At 47.5% G+C, this 7159-nt stretch overlaps 1 long non-coding RNA gene across 1 annotated transcript; it reads right to left on the bottom strand.

Annotated features, from left to right (window-relative positions):
• Window positions 1-826: 826 nt before the first annotated feature.
• LOC308417830 lies at window positions 827-6443 on the bottom strand. Its single transcript, XR_013974944.1, has 3 exons — window positions 6337-6443; window positions 5549-5848; window positions 827-1003 (listed from the first exon to the last, which is right to left on the bottom strand). It is a non-coding gene; the product is annotated as an uncharacterized lncRNA (long non-coding RNA).
• Window positions 6444-7159: the final 716 nt, after the last annotated feature.

Raw genomic sequence — 7159 nt, 5'->3', positions numbered from 1 at the left:
GCAAGGGCAAGAGTGATCTGAGAGGACAAAGCCCTGGGGTGGTCTCAGTCCTAAAAGGTGGGAGACCCCAAAGAACCAAACTCACCTAGCGTCACCCAAACCCAACAGCCAGAGATGGACAAGCATAAACAGGAGCGGGCTGGTGTCTGACAGTAGCCTCCACTCTCACCTTCCCGACTCACTCACTTAGAAGACATTACAGGTAAGCTCCCTCTCACGGTGTGGATTAGAAATGTATCAGAAAAGCATATACGATAATGGATCGATCCTCGGGGTGTCACTATTGGGAGGTGTAGATCCTTTAAAAGGCTGAACCTCATGAGAGCTTCAAACCATGGGGCATCTCCCTGAAGGGGACTGTGGGACTCTGGTCTTGACATTTTTGTTTTCCTGTTTTCACATCTCAGCCACGAGGACAGTGGCTTTGCTCTGCCACTTGCTCCCAAGTTTGATGTTTCTCTCGGGCCCCAAAGCAACAGGCCTGGGCACTCACAACTGAAACACCCCGAGAAAAACAAAAAAAAAAAACTGTCTTTAGAAGTTGAACTTAACTATTTGTTCTTCTGATCGAAAGTTGACCTGAATTTCCTGAAGAATCTTAGCTATCTCCGAGAACGCCAAGCCCAGATCTCCTCACCTGACCAGCATATGTGTCACCGTGTCACCATGTACAGCAGATGAGCAGCCATACAGCTTTGGAGGAAGCCAGGAGACCCCATCTGATGCCTCCCCAAGGTTGAGAAACAATAGACTCTCCAAACAAGGCGATGGCCAATTTATTAGTTAAGGACGTACACTGTTGTTACAAGAGAATCGTTAAACGGAGTTTAAAGAAAACATGGTCTCTCTTGTATTGATAACTTTCTGATGTCAAGGTCTTTGGGGAAGGGCAATAGCTCTGACCCAGAATCTGATCCAGTAAAGGGTGTTTCCCATAGCCTGGTGATTCAATGTTGGGAGCCACGTAGTCTCAAATATACGGAAGGCAAACTTGAATGTTGACCTGTTAAACGGGGAAATAAACAAACTGGAGGGTTTGTGGAGGGAAAAGAAAAACAGATAAAATGTCTCTTGGCTATTTCAAAGACAAGTTATGATAATGGACATGAGCTGCCTCGTACAGAAGACAAAGGTGAGCTGCTCTGTGCAGATGATGAAGGTGAGCCACCTCCCGTGGATCTTATGGGTTTGTCTTGCATGAGGGCATAGATGATGAAGATGGGCCTTTCATTTCATATTCACAAGGTAGAGGTGAATGCCAGGCAGCAGACAGCAGGGCCAAGAACAAGGCTGTCTGAGCACGTCGTCATCAGTATAAATCCAGTGAGCCGCTGGTTAGGTTCTAAATGAGTTACATGTGTAACATACATGCTGCAGTACTGACTTCTTCCCTTGACGAAATGAACTGAATAGAAATGAGCCTGTTTATTGCCAACAAAGAGAGACGCTCTTCCAATCTGGAAATTTCTGTATGTTAGCGTCAGCCAATCGCAATGCCCTGGGGAGAACCTTGACATGAAAACTTATTGACACAGGTTGAAATTCTAGTACTGATCGACCTTGAGTGAGCCACTTCATTCTCCCTATACTTAAGTTTCATCAGCTCCAGGCTAGGAATGGTGGTGCCTGGCTAGCATGCTAAGATGTTGTACCGTCAAGGTCTGCTTTACACCATAGATTCCTATGCGTGTCCCAGCAACACTTCATATGGGCCACATAGATGTACTTCCACAGTCATGCTGTGTGAAAAGTCGATGCTCATCACACAGATGAGAAAGCTGTTTGGAGAATGTAAGTGACTCATTCAAGATGACGATGAAACCGGTGGCAGTAGAATGTGAACTTGAGCATCTTCCTCCAGAGGCTGAGCCACCACCTCCCATCCCCATGAGCATCTTCCTCTAGAGGCTGAGCCACCACCTCCCATCCCCATGAGCATCTTCCTCCAGAGGCTGAGCCACCACCTCCCATCCCCATGAGCATCTTCCTCCAGAGGCTGAGCCACCACCTCCCATCCCTATGAGCATCTTCCTCTAGAGGCTGAGCCACCACCTCCCATCCCCATGAGCATCTTCCTCTAGAGGCTGAGCCACCACCTCCCATCCCCATGAGCATCTTCCTCTAGAGGCTGAGCCACCACCTCCCATCCCCAAAGCAGGTTTCCACTGCTCTAGCATTCAAAGCCAGAGAACAGATGAGCGCGCAGTGCGGATGGAGAATGACATTATTACTTCTAATTTCTAGCAGTGGCTACAATGCAAATGGAGATGGAGAGAATACAGGGGAGGAGGGTGGTACCACCTGACCCCAAGATTCCACTGCACTTCGCCTAGCTTTCTTAACTGAATTTCCTCCCCTTATCAATGCGGAGGCATTTGATATGAATAACTGAGGACTGCACAATTGGAACACTTGTTTTGAGAGAGAGAGAGAAAGAGAGAGAGAGAGAGAGAGAGAGAGAGAGAGAGAGAGAGAGAGAGAGAAGGAGAGACAGGGCATTTGCTGCTCAAATCTGGTGACCTGAATTCAATTTTCAGAACCCATGTGTCTTAGTCAGAGTTTCTATTCCTGAACAAACATCATGATTAAGAAGCAAGTTGGGGAGGAAAGGGTTTATTCAGCTTACACTTCTATATCGCTGTTTATCAGCAAAGGAAGTGAGGACTGGAATTCAAGCAGGTCAGGAAGCAGGAGCTGATGCAGAGGCCAGGGAAGGATGTTGCTTACTGACTTGCTTCCCCTGGCTTGCTCAGTCTGCTTTCTTATAGAATCCAGGTCTACCAGCCCTGGGATGGCACCACCCACAATGGGCTGGGCCCTCCCCCCTTGATCACTAGTTGAGAAAATGCCTTACAGCTGGATCTCATGGAGGCATTTCCTCAGCTGAGGCTCCTTTCTCTGTGATAACTCCAGCTTGTGTCAAGTTGATACAAAACCAGCCAGTACACCATATGACATGGAAGGAGAGACCAGATTATGCAACACTGTCCTCTGACCTCTGGACTTGTATCACACACAAACACACACACACACACACACACACACACACACACACACACACACACACACAGGCTGGCTTCGAACCTGAGATCCACCTGCTCCTGCCCTCAGTGCTGGGGTTAAAGGGCTGTGCCACCAGCACCTGGCTGTGCCTCTCTTCATACACCTTTGCTCTCAGTACCAAACCCATCTCTCACCCATCATGCCCTCCTCCCACCACCCCAAGCGGCTCGGTGGTTGTGTTTCCTCCTCTCTCTCATGCCTGGCAAACAGTGTGAACTGCAAGATGTTTTAAAGAACCCAATAAGAACGAGCAACTTTTACAATGATGTCGACCATTTGTGTCTAAGACATACCTAGCTTTTTGTCTTTAGAATTTCCAGTAAAATCGTGGCAGAGCAAGGGGCATGAATCAGCCCTTAAGCAAACATGGCTGTAAAAGAGACTGTAAAGCAGACCTCAAGTGTGGCCATAAATAAAGTCAATATTTGATCGATGACATAACCTGGGCAAAGCATTTCTTTCTTTAAGGAAACTGACCGTTGCCTTAAAATGCCTGACTTTGGGCCTGGAACTGAAAGTCCTCCAAGCCTGGTATTATAAGTTCTTATGTGCCCCAAGAGGCAACCCAGCAATGGCGGCTGACACAGGAGGGAAGCAACGCTTGGTACTGGAAACCCAGCCTCCCCATGAATCTTGGAGGAGAAGCGACAAGCATCCGTGATCTAAACCAGCATAATCCCTAACTACAATGTAAACACTTGTCCTTATACCCACAGATAAGTGTGGTCCTTACCCCTCTCGTCAAGGAAATAGAGGGGGATTGTTAAAGAAAACCACAGCCCATCAAAATACAGAGTTGTGGCACCCAGTTCCAGTGAATACATCTACAAAACACTCCTGCACCAAAGGCTCAGAGGACATTGTGGAAGAGGGTGTGGAAAGAGGGGGGATGGGAATGGTGGGTGTAAGAGCCAGAGGATCAAGGAGTTTCCTGTGAAATCATATCTTCGAGGGATGCCAGAAGCTACACCCGTAAAGTCTCACCAACATGACTGGCCAAAGCTGAGCAGAGCAAGAACAACAATATGTACACCAGAGCAGACAGGGGAAGCCCAAAGGCCTCAAGCCTACACAAAGAATGACAGTTAACTAGGAAATGCTGAGGTCTGGAGAAATAGACTTGAGCCATGGAGGAACACATCAACCGGTTATCAAATATCAAATGGCCAGTCCTAAAAACATACATACAATGACTATTACACAGATTGAGTAGGTTGGATTAAGGGATGTATATGTGTGTTCATATATGCATATGATGACAGTTAATGAAGAAAGAGGCGATGAATCTGAAAGAGTAAGGATGGGTATATGACAGTGTTTGGAGGGAGGATAGGGAAGGAGGGGAATGATGTAATTATAACCTCAAAAATAAAAATAATTTAAAAAGAGGTAAGCCACACAGGGTAGCTTGATCTATACTTTTCACAAAATTTAATTAAGGAACTCAGGTGAGGTGCACTAGTTGAGGAACAAGTGAGGTACACCACCAGTAATGACTGTCACCACCACTGTGGCCAAAATGGGTGGAGGATTAATTCTTCAGGACACCATATCTAACAATCCTCCCAGCTCTGCCATGAGTCAGGTCCCATTTCCATGCCTGTTTGCTGAAGGCTACAAGAGGGGTCGTTTAGCTGTTGGGCTGATGTTGAGGGAAATGGAACCCAGGTTTTCTTTCTAAGTCCAAAACCAACAGGTTTTAATCATCAACCTTTTGCTGGATTCAGATTCAGGGTCCTGGAAACAAATTGGTTGGGTTCTTGGCCCAAATGTACTGGCTTGTCCTAACAGTGAGTCTGTTTTCCCACCCATGCTGTCCTGGATCAACAGACTCAGCTGCTTGGTCCCCGTTAGACTCATTTACTTGAAGCTGCATTGTCCTGTGGGCTAGCTTTGAATGCTGCTCAGTGCTCAGATGAATCTGCTGAATCTCCTTAGCTGGAAACGGCCAGGGAGGAGACTATCCAGGAGGGTGCCTGTCAGGGCCCTCCCTCTTAGAGACTGACAGCTCCGTGGGCAAATCTAAGTGAGCAAAATGCCCAGCACCTCCAGGCACTTTCCCAACCCTCAAGTATGGTCTTTCATAGCCTGTGAGGTGGGCAAGCCAAGCAGATCTCTAATGCACAGACACACATACACACAGAGAGAGACAGAGAGACAGACAGAGACAGAGAGAGAGAGAGAGAGAGAGAGAGAGAGAGAGAGAGAGAGAGAGAGAGAGAGAGATTCTCTCCACAAGGTCACACCACACTGTGTGGGCAAAGGACTGGGCTTTTGGTTTTCAGAATCCTAGGCCAGTGCACTTTACAGAATTCTCTAAATCACCAAGCTTCAGAACTCTCAGACACTTTGGAATAAGCAGAGAGGAAACAGAGTCTCCAGCAGCTCAGTGTAATCAAGGTGAAGGGATTATGGAGCCAGTGTTTAGAACTGAAAGCACAACACATGGTAAGTGTTGGATTAAAAAGCTGTTTCTAAGACTCACCTCAGAACGGGGGAGTTGAGGGCTGCTCCACTCCTTTCACCTCTTCCTTTTCCTTCTTGGTAGAGGAGGAAGCAAGGTGACACCCAGCAAGGTGGCACCCAGCCAGGTGGCACCCAGCCAGGTCTCTGGATAGTCCAGATGTGCCTAGGTAAAGTGAGATCTGCCTCTTGACTCCTCATGAGACACCTTTGTTTCTTTTTCCTTCCTTCTTTTTCTGCTATTCTTCTTTTGTTCTTCTTTTTTTGTTGTTGTTTGATTTTGTTGTTGTTGAATTCCTGTTAGTTATCAACAACATATTTCCTAAAAAAAAAAAAAAAAAAATACATTCTGCAACCTCAGTTTTCTCCCCTCTGGCCTGAGAACAGCAGCACCGTTCTGCTTTTACAGGCTGTGACACTTGCTGGAACCAGCACTAGGGTTAGTACAAAGCTTATGGTGCTTATCGAGGGATTAGGATGTGCTGCCCAGCGCCCCTAAGGCCTAAGAAAAGCTTAATTAAAAAACTGTTTCTAAAAAGAAAAGCAAAGCAAAGGCAAAGCACATACACACAGGCACAAAACATCTCCAGTCCTGAACACACAGGGGACAGATCTCTACAACCCAAAGCCTGAAAAGAGAGGTTAATGAGCTCACTGGGAAGCTGAGAGTCTGGAGTTTGTGACTTTCAAGTCACCAAGCCCCACCTTTCTCGAAAATGCACACACACATACACACACACATACACACACACACACACACATACACACACACACACACACACACACACGCTCACGTTCTTGGAATCCCACCCAAGTGGTGCTGGTTCCAGGGGGAAATGGGACTACTATGCCAGCAGTCATTAGAAACAGCAGGAAGAGCTGGCGAGGAGGATGGGGGCTGCAGTGGCAGCCCAGTGACAGCGCAGAAATGGCTGGTTTTGCAATGCAGTGCGGAGAGAAGGAAACTGATGTAGGGGAAAGTTAGCCTGGCGCCTCAGCCTTGCATTGGCTGTGGGAGTGGAGGACACAAACTGGCACTGGGGACCTGCTCGGCGTAGATTGGCGGTTGGAGCAGGGAGTTGAGAGTTACGATGAAGCCAACCCTCCTCAAAGGCTCTGACGATCTGCCAGTTGTTAGCACCGCAAGGCTAAAGTGGACGTGAGCTCCGACGTGCATGCAGCCAGCACACTCCGGCTGGGTTAGCAGGAAAGGGCGTTCTGTAGTTCTTAGTCTCTCCAGTGGGAGGACTAGAGGACTGGCCCTGGAGATCCTCCAGCCTGAAACTGTCTACAGGCTGGGGCAGTTCTGATGCACACCTCCTGTTGCTGATGTGCTTCTGGATGCCAGCAGCCCAGGACAGCAAGTGTGCTCCCATCCTTTGCTTCTGCGTGCACATCTCGCTTCCTCGTTCTCCTTAAAATATTCATCTCTTGCAGCGTGTCTGATGGGCTAAGTTCAGGGAAGAGGCTGGGGAGGCCAGTGTTGACCTTGCACCTCGAGAAGACTTTTTAGTATATACACCCCACAGTTAAGTATCTATATTATGTGTGTATGCATCTGTACATACAGAAGTAGGCATATAACCTATGTTAGATTTTAGAAATCCAAGAACCATCATCCAAGCCACCACCA

Source organism: Micromys minutus (genome assembly GCF_963924665.1).
Source record: "Micromys minutus genome assembly, chromosome: 2".
Classification (NCBI taxonomy): domain Eukaryota; kingdom Metazoa; phylum Chordata; class Mammalia; order Rodentia; family Muridae; genus Micromys; species Micromys minutus.
This window is presented reverse-complemented; position numbering and strand designations above follow the sequence as displayed.